The sequence below is a fragment of the Sciurus vulgaris genome, assembly GCF_902686455.1.
Source record: "Sciurus vulgaris genome assembly, chromosome: 3".
Lineage (NCBI taxonomy): Eukaryota > Metazoa > Chordata > Mammalia > Rodentia > Sciuridae > Sciurus > Sciurus vulgaris.
In genome coordinates this window covers 70,039,943-70,056,351 of record NC_136463.1, presented here as the reverse complement: position 1 = coordinate 70,056,351, position 16,409 = coordinate 70,039,943, and the positions used below count along the sequence as shown (strand labels likewise).

The 16,409-nt window shown below is 41.1% G+C and overlaps 1 long non-coding RNA gene across 1 annotated transcript in view; it reads right to left on the bottom strand.

The window, feature by feature from the left end:
- Positions 1-10,788: 10,788 nt before the first annotated feature.
- The window catches only part of LOC306657271, a 190,266-nt gene continuing 184,645 nt past the window's right edge, over positions 10,789-16,409 (bottom strand). Inside the window, exon 3 of the long non-coding RNA XR_013762748.1 lies at positions 10,789-10,876. This is a non-coding gene — a long non-coding RNA (uncharacterized lncRNA). The remainder of the gene's footprint in view (positions 10,877-16,409) is intronic.

The window sequence follows — 16,409 nt, the reverse complement described above, 5'->3', positions numbered from 1 at the left end:
TTCCCCCGAGAGCTTCCAGGAAGAAACATGGCCCCGCTGGCCTCAGGACAGCCCAGTGAGAACCTGTGAGCCCTTGGCTTCAGCTGAGGGAGGAGATGGGCTCTTCTGATCCCCAGGGCAGGAAGATAGCACATTCCTGTTGTCTTAAGTTACTAAACTTGTGGTAATTTTTTACGATAGCAATAGAGAACTAATGCAGATTTTCAGGAAGGCTCAATGACACAGGGAATAGGCAGCAGAGCCAGGACTGACTTCCAAGCAGCATGGTTCTGAAATCCGTGCCCTTAAGAATTGTGCACAGGGCCAATCCACCATCATTGTCAATGGAGTGAATGAAATACATAAGGAAGGAAGGAAAGGGGATTAGTGAAAGGAAAGAAGAAAAGAAAGGACAGAAGGAAATCATTTGTATGAGATTGAGAACCTTGAGTGTTATCCATTTCCACTGTGTAGGATGTTCTGCTGACAACAATAAAAAAAAAATGCCTCCTTTCATTCTCTTCCTCCTCCTCTCTCTCCACAAACTGCCAAAAGAACCTAACAAGGGGCTTTCTAGAGCACATACCAACCACCTCTCTGGGCACCCTTAGGTTGGGGGCATGCCAGAATTTCCAAGACACCAGGATCCACAAAAGCTCATCGCTTTGCATTCTGGTGTGGTGGTTTTCTGGCTGAGTGTTAAGAAGAGTTCTTAACTCACCGGTGAGCCAGGCCACCTCACCACCTTAGGCTGGTTTCACCTTCTGCCTCAGTCCTCTCCCCCACCACTGATTGGGCCACCACTAGGCTTGGTAGATTGAGCCAATGAAATCACACAGCATCCATTTAAATTGAAATCTCAAAAAAAAAAAAAAACAAAAAAAACAAATAAATTCTTAGTATAAGGATATCTCAAATATTGAATGGGATATATTCATACTCAAAAAATTATTTATATATTTATAAGCAAATGCCATTATTTCATTCTTCTTTAAGACTGAGTAATATTCCATTATATATATTATAATATATATATTCCATTATATATATATATTATAATATATATATAAACATCTTACTTATCCATTTGTCTGTTGAAGGGCACCAAGGTTGGTTCCATAGTTTAGCTATTGTGAATTGAGCTGCTATAAACATTGATGTGGCTGCATCACTGTAGTATGCTGATTTTAAGTCCTTTGGGTATAAAATGAGTAGTGGGAGAGCTGGGTCATATGGTGGTTCCATTCCAAGTTTTCTGAGGAATCTCCATGCTGCTTTAGATAAAGTTTGCACCAATTTGCATTCCCACCAGCAATGTATGAGTGTACCTTTTTTCCCCATATCGGCACCAACGTTTATTGTGGAGTTGGAGAACATCATGCTAAGTGACATAAGCAAATCCCCCAAAACAAAAAGCTAAATGTGGAGGTAATTCATAATGGGGCGGGGGACAGGGAAGAATAGAGTTACTTTAGATTAGGTAGAGGGGAGTGAAGGGAGGGGAGGGGGTTTGAGGGTAGGAAAGATAGTAGAAAGAATCAGACATTGTTTGCCTGTATATAATAACTATACAACTGATGGGATTCTACATCATGTATAACCAGAAGAATGAGAAATCATACTCCATTATATATAATGTGTCAAAGTGCATTCTACTGCCGTGTATAACTAATTAGAACAAATAAAAAATTAAATAAATAAACATTTAGAGACAAAAATTTATTTATCTAAAATTCAAATTTGGCTGGGCATTTTGTATTTTATCTGGCAACCCAGCTTGCAGCAGGCCAGCAGGGAAACTCTTGGGGTCAGAGTTATCTGTAGTCTGGTTGATCCAGGACGCGGAAAGCTAGCCATTCAGAATCAGCTCAGAGACCAGGGTTCTCAGCTCCTTCTTCCTAGAATGGATGAACAGATCCCCAGCTCCAGGAAGGGGATGAGGGCAGGTCAGGGAGGATAAGGAGGGTTAAGAGGCAGCTGGGACAGGTGGGGATCCTCTGACCAGCCCTCATGACCCAGAAGATGCCGCCTTATCACACTTAGCTTTCCAGGTGACTCCTCGGCTGGTTTTATGTGGGTCTGGGCATGGGCAGGCAGGCCTGGGCAGCCAGCAGGAGGCAGAGGGCTGTGAAAGATTCTCTCTTTGGGGGTTTTTGTCTTCTTGGATCTCACAGTGCTTTGCCTCTGGTATAAACTCCCCAGGTATGGACCCCAGGTGTAGGATGCATATGTTTTGCTCCAGGCTTGCTGCACTGGAGACCCTAACCCAGTGACACCTTCTGTTAGTCAACTTTCCATTGTTGTAACCAAAACACCTAACAAGAACAACCTAGAGGAGAAAAAGTTGATTTGGGGCTCACAGGTTCAGAGGTTCCAGTACACGATTGGCTGACTCCATTGCTCTGGGCCCAGAAGAATGAGGGAGGAGCCAGGAAGACAGGATATAATTCCCAGGGCATGTCCCCCATGACCCACCTCCTCCAGTCATGCCCTACCTGCCCACAGTTACCACCCAGTACAGTAATCCTTTCTAATTATTAATCCATCAAATGGATTAACCCACTTATTAGGTTAAGAATTCTCATAATCTATTGATGGATTAACTCACTTATTAGGTTAACAGCTCTCATAATCTAATCATTTCACATCAGAACATTCCTCAATTAACACAGGAGCTTTCAGGGAACACCTCATATCCACAATATAACATACCCTCTGCCACTCACATACTCAGAATCCCCCTAATTCTACTCAGTTATATACTTGTCTCTTCTTTCTACTAGCCATTGTATTGGTTGCTGGGAATTCAATCCTCCATCAGTCTATCAATAAACAAGTAGTAGTTAGAGTGCCAACTGTGTACAAAGCTCATGTTATTCCCCAAAGTAAAGACATGGAAGGAATCAGGTGGGGGAGATTACATTTATTGAACCAGTCACTGTCCTGCTTGGTCCAGGATTTCACTTGTGATTGTCATAACAACCCAGCAAATTACACATTATCTACACAGCCCGTGTGAGGAAACTCAGTAGCTTCTCCAAGGTCACTTAGTAGAGACCAGATTTGTAACCAGTTCCGCCTGAATTCAAAGCCGCAGGCAGATGCTCCCTTCCCACCTCCCTTTGAGATCTTTGAATATTTAATTCTGCCTCCTCTGTGTACACTGTAATTACATGGAGAAAAATCCATTCACCAGGATTCCTCCTGCTGAGAGACCACTGAACTTGCCTGGAGAATATACTAGGATGAGCCTTTCTGGTGTGAAGTGATGAGAGGTTCTGAGAGCACATTCAGGAGAAGAGGGCCGAATCCTAACTGCGAAGCTGAAGCTGGGGTCAGGAGTGTTGGCAGCCCTGATGCCTTTGCACTTGAACCTTGGCTTCCCTTAGAAGACCTAACTTGTTTGCCATCTGCCCACAGTCTCTCCAATAGCCTCAAGTGGAGACACCAGCCCTGAAGAATCTAAACTCTGATCCTCCACACAGGCTTGGCATTCTTGCCTAAATGGGCACTTGCTCTGTGCCAAGTGATAAGGGAAGAACTACGTGTTTGCTCTCTGTGGCTTCACCATGTAGTGTTATTATTACAGAATTTGCATTAGACACCTTATTAGCACATTCTACACACACACACACACACACACACACACATACACACACATACATGCAATTATAAATGGCATTTATAAACTGCATGCGTAGATTGGTTTTTCAAAAGTTTGTGAAAATATTAAATACATCACAAAAAACTATGAGAAACAGATGAAACAAATGATATCAATTAAAAACATTTTGTTAACAGAATATCATCAATGATATAATGAGCTTAAACTTTTTACAAATAGCCACTTGGGCAATTATAACCTTTCTGGCTAACTTCTTTCCCCCTTTGACTAGATTAGAGGTATTTTTAGCCTAGAAATCTGGGGTGGCAAGACAGGACCAGAAAAACTATGCCTGGACACTATTCACATCATTTTCAGCCCAAGGTTTCTTTGCAGGAATCTTTGAAGTCACTTGTCTGTTTTGTAAGGGTTGGCTCAGTTAAAATTGCATGCTATATTGTAAAAATCCTCTTAACTGGGCACACACAAACTGAACGTATCACAATAAATCTGCAGGCTGAAGAATTGGGAAGTTCCTCTCTGTCATCTCTATTCTGCTAGGATTTTTCCCAACTTCCCAGGATGCTCATGGATGGTACATGACACATGGCTACCTGACAGGGGCCAAGTGAAGGGGACTAGTGTCAAGGTGTTCATGAAATGAGTAAGGTTCAGTTCATATTTGTAGATCAAAGTAAATATCAATCTTCTCAGCACTCACTGGATCATCTTGGATACTTACTTTGGAAACTACCAAGTGCAAGGTGGGACATATTGGTATCGGTCAAAGAATCACACGATGCACCTTTAAATATCAACAATGATGCATGAAATGGACAGGCTACTGAGAGCACAGAGCCAGAGGTTTCGGCTTTTTCCAGGTAGTCACGGCCCGCTGCCTAGAGAATGCCAATCGAGCTGAGATCCAAAGACAGAAAACACGGTTTCCCAGAGGAAGAGTCAGGGAGATGTCTAGTTACAAGAAATGACATTTGTAAGAGCCCTGAGGTTGGAGAAAGGAAGTCTCCTGGGGCAGCTGCACAAAGGTTGGTGTGACTGGTGCATGGGGACAGAGGGGACAGAGGCAGGGTAAAGCCTGGCCCCAGGCACAGGGATTCACACAGGCTGAGATCCAAAGGAGGTGCTGAGAAAACACGCGGGGATGAAGGGGCCACGAGAGCACAGAAGAGCAGCAATGAGAGCAGAGAGCTCACTCAGCACAGGCTGGGTCAGCTGGCGGCAGCTGGGGCCATGGGACCCTCAGGAGAGCTGCCCTGAGCTCACTGGGATTGAGCGGAGAACATCTGGGAGACCAGAGATTAATAATAAGAGGGCAGCGAAGGGTACAGGGAAGGTCAGGGATCCACAGACAGAGATCACAGTTGCCAATAAAAGCTCAAACCTGCCATCCACCAGCCAGTCTTTCCTTCGTTTAGCATTACACTCTGTGACCTTGCATCCTCACGGCAGGGTTAAATTATAAATTAGTTCCCCTTCCACATGGTACTTACATACGGCTCAACATGACTCTGCCACATACCTTGAGGCAAAGGGAAGACTCTTTAAATGAAATATAAACTGTCTCATACCCTGCATTTAATTAGCACTATCTTCTACTTAAGATCTAAACAGCAGACTCTACAAACACAATTTAGCACGCATCCACTCCTGCAATGATTGAAGGAGGGAGAAAAAAAACAACCTTGATTACGTCATTAGACTCAGTTACATACAATAACAAAACACACTTCTCTACTCTGGTTAAATACATTAGGATCCACTGGAAGCCGTTTATCAAGCTCCTACTGAGAAACTAACATTGACATGGAGAAAGGTTTGTGTTCCTGGGAGGCTGCATTGGGTAGTTGAAAGAGCAGGCTTTGGGAATCAGACAGACCCAGGCCTGAATCCTGAATCTTGGACCCTCCTGCTACGTGCACCTGGAATGCTTGAGTATGCTCTCGAAGCCTCAATTTCCTCATTTGCAAAATGGGGAAAAGGTATTTACCTTGCAAGCTTATTATGAAGATTAAATGAGACGGTGAACACGAGTGACTCATGTCTCTGGTGCATTCCAGGTTCTCCATCTGTGTGTGTGTGTGTGTGTGTGTGTGTGTGTTGTGCATATATAAGTGTGTGTGTATACCATTTCGTGACATCATCTAAACAGGGTTGGAGAGAGGCTACAATTGGCAAGTCTTCTCTCCCTTGTATTTTACTACAAGCCAAGGACAAATAATATCCCTTTTGAAAATTTTGGAATTTTCTAAACTTCTAAACTCCATTATTTTTGTGACCTTACTATGGGTTGTGTGGCCTTGGGTAAGTCACCTTAATGCTTTTTGTTGTAATTTACATTTTAAGCTCTGGGTAGAAAAGAAAAAGGGAAGCAAGAAAAAAGAGAAGAAAAGAGGGAGGGAGTGATGCAGGGACAGGGAGAGAAAAACAATGCTACTAAAAATCAGAAGTGCTTAGAGCTTACTTTTTGTCAGGTCTTGCACTTAATTCAAAACTTCATTCATTCAATCATCACGACCATTCTATGACAAGGAACCACCTCCTCCTGTTTTATAGATGAGGAAACAGCCTATGCTAGTACTTGCTATGCAACTTGAGGCCAGGTGACGTGGCTTCTCTGAGCCTTGGTTTCCTCACCTGAAGATGATGTAATGATGATATCCACCTTGCAAAGCTTTCTGGTGAGGATTAGATGATACCATACACATAAAAGATCTTTGCTCTGTATCTAATACACAGTGGAAGTTATTTCCCGAGGTAGACTAGAACAGGGATGGTCTCATTCTTCTCTCCCAAGAGTCTTAGGGCAGGGATGCAGGATGGGTAGAGTGGGAGCAGCTGGGAAGACAGGCAGAGAGCAGTGACAGGGACCTGGCCAGGCCTGTGGCCCAGTGATGCATAGATGCCAAGGTATGATCTAAGGGGACTTTATTTCTGCCAGACCCCTCTCCTGGGCTGCCACAAATGTGGTGGAACAATAAAAGAAGCCCTAACTTTCAGTCGCAATAGCTCCAGGGCTTCATGCCACACTAAAAATCCACCAAGCAGCGTGACTGGCTGCAAACAGGTTTGAAGTCTCCAGACCTTGGAGGATTCCTCCAAATTGATCCCCGCTTCCTCATGTCTGGATAATAGCTGGTTCCCAACTGCTCTCCCTTGCCTAAGCTTGGGGTTCTGGAGGAGAGACATCAGACCAGCGACCAGATAGGGAAACTGAGGTCCAAAGTCATTCAGTATATTGACTGAGGCTGTGCCACGTGTCCGGGGTACAGTCTTCAGCTACACAACTTTGGAGGACACTGTTCATATTTATTGTGCAAAAGTGGGGGCCTGTTGAGTTGTATAGTGGGGCAGCCCTGAGGAGAGCACTTGAGCTTAGGGATGGAGGTCTCCTAGCTTCCAGTCCAGTGCTCCCTCCACCATGCAAAAGAAACAGCCCACAAGCACCTGCCTGTCGACAAGAATAATACTCAGAAGTATAGGTGCCATTTGCTGAGCCTCAACTTCCGAAGATCAGGACAGCCACTTGTTAGACATGAGCCCCGGTTAGCACAGGCGCTTGTTTTGGAGGCTGTGTCAAATAAGTTTACGCACCAGCAAGGTGGGAGGGCATAGGAAGGGAAGGGACAGATGAAGGCATCAAGACAAAGGAACAGAGGGAAGTCAGCATGGATCTTCTCATGGAGCTGGATCAAGGTCAGAACATGGCTAGCAGAATTCAGCAGGAAAACCTAGAGACTGGGTGACTTGGTGAAGTGTTGGGATAGAGGCTGGCATGGAAGTTAAGGAGCAAAGGCCCAACTAAAGATGGGGCAGGTTTTGTGCATTGAGTGTGGACTCCTTGGTACATAAAGATCATGCAGTTCACGCTGTGGCTACCTATCATGGCAGGTGGTGCTCAGGAGTGCTAAGAAGGAGCTGGAGTAGGGGGCTGGGATTGGGGGCCTTGTAAGGTAGGTTGACCTTATTATAATGAAAGTCTCCAGGGAGCTGCAGAAACAGAAAGGCATAATACAAATACACCAGCTCAGTGGGCAGCCACTGTCTACAGTCCACACTAGGACCCTCTGCCCCAGGAGCAAATGTGGTCTGAATGTTAACCTCTCCACTATTCATGTTGAAACCTAATCCTCATTGTGCTGGCATTAAGAGGCGGGCCCTTCAGGGAGTAATTAGAATAAGAGCAGTACCCCTGTAAAAGAGGCTGGAGGGAGTCTTTATGTCCCTTCCACACCTGAGGACACAGCAAGAAGCGATCCTCTATGAGGAGCAGACCCTCATCAGACACCAAATCTGCTGGCACCTTGATCTTGGCCTTCCCAACCTCCAGGATTTTCAGTAAATTTCTGTTGTTTATACATTCATGGGGTGGTTTGTCTGTCCTCTGACAGGTCGGGGTCATGTAAAGTATGTTTTCAGAGCAACCCGAACAAAGACTCCTGCCTGGTGTCCCATTCCAGAATGAACTGCCTTACGTGGAGTAGAAAAAAGGAGGTGGCATAGGTACTAAAGCTCACTCTCCACACCTCATGCAGAGGAACTGCTGGAACTTTCCCATCTGCCAAAGGAAATTTGGGTTCCTATCCTCTGCCTTCTGACCCCTCAAACTCATCTGGCCTCTTGGCAAATGTAGGGTTCTTTGTCCTCTTTGGTTTAGAAGCAGCCCCAGTTGTCTGAGCTCATGCCACTTCTGAGGGAGAGCAAATTGAACTGAGTGCAGATGGAGGCCAGGCTTTGGGCAGCGGTGGTGAGATGTTCTAGCAGGAACAGGTAGTGCCTGGCAGGCCTTCCGCTCCGGGTCTTTCAGTCATAGTAGTTGTCATGCTCTTGTGTCTCTGGACTGGCTTATTGCAGTAGGCAGAGGGCAGGCCCAAGCCGAATGAGCTAATTATATCCCCGAGGAGTTGTTAGAAGAAGACAGCCAGGCCCACGCTTCCCCAGGGCTCTGATTAGCTCCTGCGCACCTTCCATATCCTAATGGTGCCCTTTATTAGATCGCTGCTGGATTCCGACTAAGTTTAATTCGTCGTTCACTTTTCTAAACATCCCGGAGATGACAATTATGCAGCAGACATCTTTTTAGAAACCGCCAAAGGTATCTGAGGCCACCAACTTAGGAGCTCTGATAACCATGTTGCTTGTTTTAATATAAGCTTTCCAGGGAGCTGGCCCAGAACCTTCTGCCAAAGTCTTTGCAGACTGCTCCCTCCCTCCGTTCCCCAAGCACCTCATTTAGTTAAGTGGTTTTGCCTCCTTCAGGTTGCTTTATAATTGGGGTGATTATTCATTCCCGTCACAAGACAGAGCTGAGAGGAAGAGGCTGGCTCGGGACCCCAAATAGTTTGTCTTGCTCCTGCTGAATTTGATCACTCATCTTGCTCTGCGTGCTTGATGTCTGAGATTTGAGGAACTAGCATGGGGCCAGCCATCCTAAGCTGCCTCATGGCCACTGTTCAGAAGGAGGAGTGCCATTGTTGTCATGGTGTTAGCCTTGGGGAATGGCGTTAGGAATATGTGGGGACCCACAGCTTGGTTACTCTGTGAACTGTGTCTTCTAAGCAAAGCAGTCCTAGATGGGGTGTTGTGTCTTCACTCTCTTGCAGACCTAGGTGATGTGTGCCCAGGTTCTCTGTGAGTGTGGTGGTTTATAAGGTAAATGGAACCATCCACATCAGAGTATGTTATGTTAATGAAGCATGGGGCCATGTTGGGAAGCCCATTTATGACCCCACTACACAGCACACTGAGCACACATGAGCTCCCAGAGGGGCACTCTGCATCTCAGACATTCATCCAAGACACCTTCCCTTCTAACCTGTCCTCATTATTTTGCCTATGTCATCTTGCTTCTGGCTCCTAGCCCATGTTTGGATAAAGCATCGACATCTGTCACTGGCCCATCACCCATACCTGAACACCCTGTCTTCTAACAACACCCTCACTGAACTCCTACTTCTTCAAATCCTCTTGATTTGATGTCAGCAAAACTTGGGGTTACTGGGCAGACAACCTGTCCACAGGCTTTGGCCCCATGGAAAATAGGCTTGTTAGAGACACAAGGAAGTAAACAGACAATTATAAGATCCAGGATAGGAACACAGGGTGCTATGGAAACACCAAGGAATAACATGAAACCCAGGCTTAGAGTTTGCATGAGACCTTCTTGCAGGGAGAGATTTCATTAGTGAGACCTGAAGAAGGAGAGGGAAACATATTCCAGGCAGAGGCAGCAGCAAAATGTTTCAAACCAGAGAAATCAAGCACAGTTTGGGCTTGTCAGGAAGGACCATGGGGACATGTTATGAGTTCTATTCTAGAAATGGGAATGGGTTAAACCTAAGCTATGCACAAGCTATGTCCTGGGAGCAAGGACATACTTAAGAATATGGAAAACCAAGAAATCAATCATTTCAGGTGAGAATTGAGCCTAGGTTCTTATCCCCCTTAAAATAGCCTCTTGTCACTTATGAGAATTCCTATGTCAATCTGATTCTGTCTCCCTCCCCTCAACTCTCTCTTTGGAAATTACATGTTCTGGCTCATTATACCACTGTCAAACTTTGAAATCATTTCTAATGTTTTGCTCTGTTTCCATAAAATTATGATGAACATCTCTTAGGGTGATCTTTTTATTCCTTTCTTGTTCCTTTTTGGTTTCACTTTCTAAGAAAGAATTCTACAACTGGGATTGCTGGGGCAATGTTACAAACATCCTCAGGGCCCTTTCTTGTTTCCACTGTGTCATGCTGCTTCTAAAAACAAACAATGAAAATAGAAATGATAATTCTCTCTGCTCCAAAACCCAAAAGCACTACCATGAGTTGAACCAGAAATCAGTGTCCCTGAATTTAATTTACAAACCAACTTGACAAACTTAAAAAAAAATAAACATTCCCTCCTTTCATTATTGGAGTAGAGAACACCAGAATTTCTCAACATTTGTTCCATAATGATTACTTATTGCTCCATTGATTAGGCAGGAAAAATAGAACCAACCATTTTAGCAGTAATTAGTGTTATGGGGTGCAACTTAAGAACAGACTGATCTCCACTGAGAAGTCCAAATTTGAGAGTCTTTATTAATCTGGCCAGCTGACTGTCTCACACAATGCCCAAAAAAATGGCTATTGGGAGAACAGCCCCAACCACAGGGTTGTAGGGGTTTTTATACCAAAAATCACATCAATCATAATTGTCTGTTGCTGTGATTTGAAATTACAAACTAACATCATGAGATCATTGACAGAGGGGGAAGTGGGTCAAAATGACCCTTACCTAGGTACAAACTAAAGAATGGTTGCTAACATCCACACAATTACCGTTTACATGGTACATTGGTTACTACATAGGAGTTGCCATTGTATATTATTAAACATGTCACACTAAGTAACTGATGATGGGCACAGAGGCAGGTGTTCCCATGGGAGAAAATTATTTCCTATATAACATGGAGTCTCAGAGCAAAATGGAGTCTGTTTAGTCTTTTCCCTTAGAGTCTGGCCTATAACATTCTCATGGAGTCAGATCTGTCAGCCCATCACATTCCCCACTGGTTTTATGTACATAATCAAATCATTGATTTATTAGTAGTGCATAGGTGATTGCAGTGAGTGTGCAACCCCATTAGCTTAACAGAATGGATTCTATATTTAACATATTTAGTTGAACAGTTTATCATGCATGATCTGATTAAAAGTACAGGGGCCACTCATTTAGATCAATGCATGAGTCCCATATGCTTCCTTTTTAGAACCTATTTGACATTGACGTAGTCTTCTGACTCAAATGGGTCTTGGAAATCAGTGGTCTCTTGGGGCTGGTTCTCTCATAAGTTGATCCTGTTGGAGAGACTTAACAACAGGTTAGAACAGGAGCAGGTTCTTGGTAAGGGTGGAGGAAGGGCTCTGGAAGCATTAACATTTTCAGAATCTTTTAGAAGTCATTTGCCTCCAACTTTCTGGACCCAAACTGGCCCTTGTTTTTGAGATTTAACCCAATTTACCTATCTAGATTGACTGTCTTTTAAAAATTTTTATTACTACCCCTCTAATTTTAGGGACTTTTTACTGCTGTAAGGAAAAAGGGTGATGACCGCTCTTGCTGCTTCAAGCTGAGAGGGGGCGATGTTGGGTGGGGCAAGCAGTAAAAAGTTCCGTTTTAGAAACTGGATCTTTCTAGGGGTAAAAGACTTGTTCTATGAAAGAAACAAAAAACCATGAGTACAAAATAAATAGCATCTGGAACATGTCAATGAATATCATGAAGCTGATAGAAATTAATAATCTCTTACCAGGAGGTGCAAGAGGTGAGACATTATTTACATAAAAGGCCTACCAAAGTCTAACAAGGCTGGAGAGGATAAGGCCATAATTGTAAATCTTAACACTGTTGGAATTATCAAGAATGTAAACACAACATTTAGTTAAGTTACTCAGTGTCATCTGATTTTTGTAAAATATCTTTTTACTGGTATGATCTTTTTGTTTAGTAGAGATTCATTTATTTTTGTTACTCAGGGCTAGAGAATCATACCAGCAAACATGGATTAAATCTACCTGTACCAGAGGTTAGGATGATCTGTAGGCCTTAAATTGACTAAAAACTCTAACAGTTTCTCTTGATAGTTATCAGGCATTTTTGTCTAAGAATATTTTTTGTTACCTCCAGTATTATTTATTTTGGGGCTAATACAAGTGTACATCTTAAGTTACATGAAAATAAGTATTGTTTTGTTTTTAAAATGTCCAGGAATGATTGTGTTTTGGTTTTAACTGTTTTGCTAGGTGTTTAAGACCAAGCTTGTCAAATTGACCTTGTTCCTATCTGCTGTTAAGAGTCAGCTGAGTTCCCACAGGGCTCACTCTTGGGGAACTTGAGAGCAGCTTCTTAGCTCCTTTAGTGTCATTCACCTGATAGGGTCTCCTTGATGAGGTGGTTTCCTTTGGAAGCATTAGGGATGGCTCCCTTTCCCAAGGACTGTCCTCTGCAGCACGTGCACTGATTGGCTTTTCATCCTCTAGTGCTCTCATTAATCTCCCTGATTGGAAGGTTGTGTGGCCCAGAGTTGCAAAGCTCCTTAGAGAAGTTCTCTTGTTCCCTGTGTTTAGGCTGACTCTGAGGGCGAGAACCAAATACTGATTCTCTTGACCCCTTTGTTTTAATCTTAATCTTTAAGTCTTGATCTTAAACATCCAGCAAGTCTATTTCGCCAGTCATACAGTAAAAGTATGGGGCTTTAACTTTAATGTCAATGAGTTACATTCATTTACTGAATTTTATTAAATTGGGAACTATATTACCTGTCCCATAGGTGATGGCTTATTATCTCAAATTAATTTAGATTGTTCTTGAAGCAGTACCTCTGTAAAACATTAATCAGTCAACAGTTACAGAGTTTACAAGGAAAATACAAAATGGAATTAACAACAGTAAAAACATATTTAGCTGTGTAATAGCTATCTTAAATTTTGGCTGAGCTATATATTATATTTCCTGTTGGAGATCACAGTAGTTTTATAACAAAAAATCAATCTTTAGCGTATAGGAAGCAGAGCCTTATCTCAGATAAGGCAGGACTCTTCATAAATATTAGGTAAAGTGGTCTAGTTCTGAAGCTGATCTTTATCTTTTTTTTAAGTATCATTTTATAAAGTTTATATATATTGTTTCCTAAGTCTATATGAATGTTAGTTAACACAATATGATATTACACCTAAAACATGAATCAAAGAAAGCTGAGAGAGCTGTTAACTTTCCTTTTGTTTAGTAAAGTGGCAAAATGTTTTTCCTGTTTCATGATATTAACTTTTAAACAGATCAGGCTCTCATTATCTTTTTAGAAATACATTTACTTATTTATCCTAGTGCAGAAAGTAACATAAGGTTCAGGTCCAGTTACAGAATACTAAATGATATAAATAAATCCCCAATAAAATTACTTATTCTGATAAGTTTAAAATTACCATTACAAGAAATGCAAATCAAAACTGCACTAAGATTCCATCTCAACCCAATTAGAATGGCGATTATCAAGAACACAAGCAACAATAGGTGTTGGAGAGGATGTGGGGAAAAAGGTACACTCATACATTGCTGGTGGGGCTGCAAATTAGTGCAGCCACTCTGGAAAGCAGTGTGGAAATTCCTTAGAAAACTTGGAATGGACCTACCATTTGACTCAGCTGTCCCACTCCTCGGCCTATACCCAAAGGACTTAAAATCAGCATACTACAGAGATACAGCCACATCAATGTTCATAGCGGCTCAATTCACAATAGCCAGACTATGGAACCAACCTAGATGCCCTTCAATTGATGAATGGATAAAGAAACTGTGGTATATATATACAATGGAATATTACTCAGCTATAAAGAATAATAAAATTATGGCATTTGCAGGCAAATGGATGAAATTGGAGAATATGCTAAGTGAGATAAGCCTATCTCAAAAATCCAAAAGAGGAATGATCTCACTGATAAGCGGATGATGACACTTAATGGGGGGGTGGGAGTGGGACAAGAATGGAGGAAGGAGGGACTGTATAGAGGGAAAAGAGAGGTGGGAGGGGTGGGGGGGAGGAAAAAAATAATGGAATGAATCAAACATCATTACTCTATGCAAATTTATGAATATGCAAATGGTATGCTGTTACTCCATATACAAACAGAAACAACATGTATCCCATTTGTTTACAATAAAAATAAATTAAAAAAAAATAAAAATAAAATAAAATTACCATTACAACTTTAGGTTGGAGAACATCAGCTTAATAAAATGTTTTTTAAAACCTTTTAAAGACTTGTATACCTGGAAGATGTGAACACACTTAATATATAAAAAAGAGTAACAGGATCATAATTGCATTGATGTTTTTATATTAACCATGTTTAACTTTTAAAGAAAATTTAGACTTTGTAATGTAGTACAATACTCTAAAATAACAGTTTTTATTTAACCAAAATTGTACAAACCCCCAATTTTTAAGACTAGCTGTTCTAGAGAATAAAACTTAACAGATACAATGTTCAGAGTAAATTAATGCTTTCAGAATTATTGGTCATTTTAGCATATAGACTAAAATTTGGTTTATAGCAGTACATTAATATTTGACCTTTAAAAAACCTTGAATAGTTTTAACTGTTGTGTTACTTACATATACATGTAAACCTTTTAAAATTTACCCTTAATTAACATTTTTTAATCACTTAGACACTCTTGTTGTTTACTTATATGTATTACAGCCTTATTTTATCACATAAAGGCTTTTTTATCTAGAAACATTTTTATTAAATATATTTTTATATCTAAAACCTTGTAATGTTTTAACTGTTGATCCCCTTTTTAAAATTTATATTCTGAAACAACCCTTATAAATTTCTGAATTCAGATAAATTACTCCATTTTAATCCAATGAAATATTTTGTTACTTATAGAACTCTATTTAAGTACAGTTGAACCTTCTGGACCCTTTATATAGAATAATACCTGTTAAGACTTTTAGTAATCATGTTTTTAGTGATAACATAAAGTAAATTTAAACCCTTTTTTATTTACCAATTTATGAAAACACCAAACATGTTTTAAGTATGTTACTCTGTAGAATTTAAGGAGTTAAGAGTACTTGATGCTATATTTAACAGTTAGCATTTTAACTCTCTGAACCAATCCGATGTCTCTAACAAACACATCCATGATCAATCCCACATGTGTTAAATCTAATTTAGTTATTTTTTAAAAGCCAAGATATCAGAGAATTGTATTGAGCCATATCAGTCATTTCTTTGCTGTTGAAGAAAAACCTAGAAACAATGAATATTAAAGATTTTATAAAATTAACATTTTATTTGTTTTTTTGACCACCTGGAAACAAAACTGTGTTAGTAACTTGAAAGCCATACTTTTGTTTACCCAATTTAAAAACCTTTTAAATCATGTGAATCAAAAATATTTGGATCTATTTTTTAAATTTTTAATTTATGAGTTCACATGTCAACTTAGGTACCAAATATATGTAGACATGACAATACACCAGTGTACATATACATAAAATGAACAGATGGGCAAAGACCTTATAGCTTATTTTTCAAACCCATTAGATTGAGAGCTAACCCTTGTAAACTGGCCTCTGAATAAAACAGAGCATTAAGAAAACTTTATATTTGGATAAAATAGGTCTGATTAAAAATTAACCTAGGCACACCAGATCAAAATTATGAACTCAAAAACAATAGAATTTTGAAAGTCTTTTTGGCCTCCATCCTGAGATGAAAAAGAATTAAGAGAATATAGACAAGGTTATGGCTTATCCCTTTCTGAAGGAGTTTCCCTAAGAGACAGCAAGGGAGCTACTTCCACTGGTCTCCTTGGGAGAGCCCCCTCAGGTTGGGGTCTTGTTCTAAACTGGTTTTTCTGGTCTCTTGGATAGCAGCCATCAAAATTTTAGCCTGGCATTTTGGTGGACCAAATCCAAGAGTTGGAAGTTCCTATTGGCAGCAGTTTACATTTTAATGTAAACTTCAGTGAACATGGCTAAAAACCTTTTTAACCATTTTTTTCCAAATTCAACTATAAAACATTTGATCAGATTGTTCAGGCTGCCCAAAGACAATTTGGTGGTCCCCTGAGGGGGCCATCTGACCTCAAAATTTCATCATTCTCTCTCACAGAATTTAGAGAGAGAGAAGACATCGCAGTGGGTTCCATAGTCACTGGCTCTCTTCTGGAATTCCTGGACATTAGTTAACATGCACTGGAGGGGAGTACATGACTGATGTGAGGGAGACTGATCCATGCTTACACTTAAAGGCAA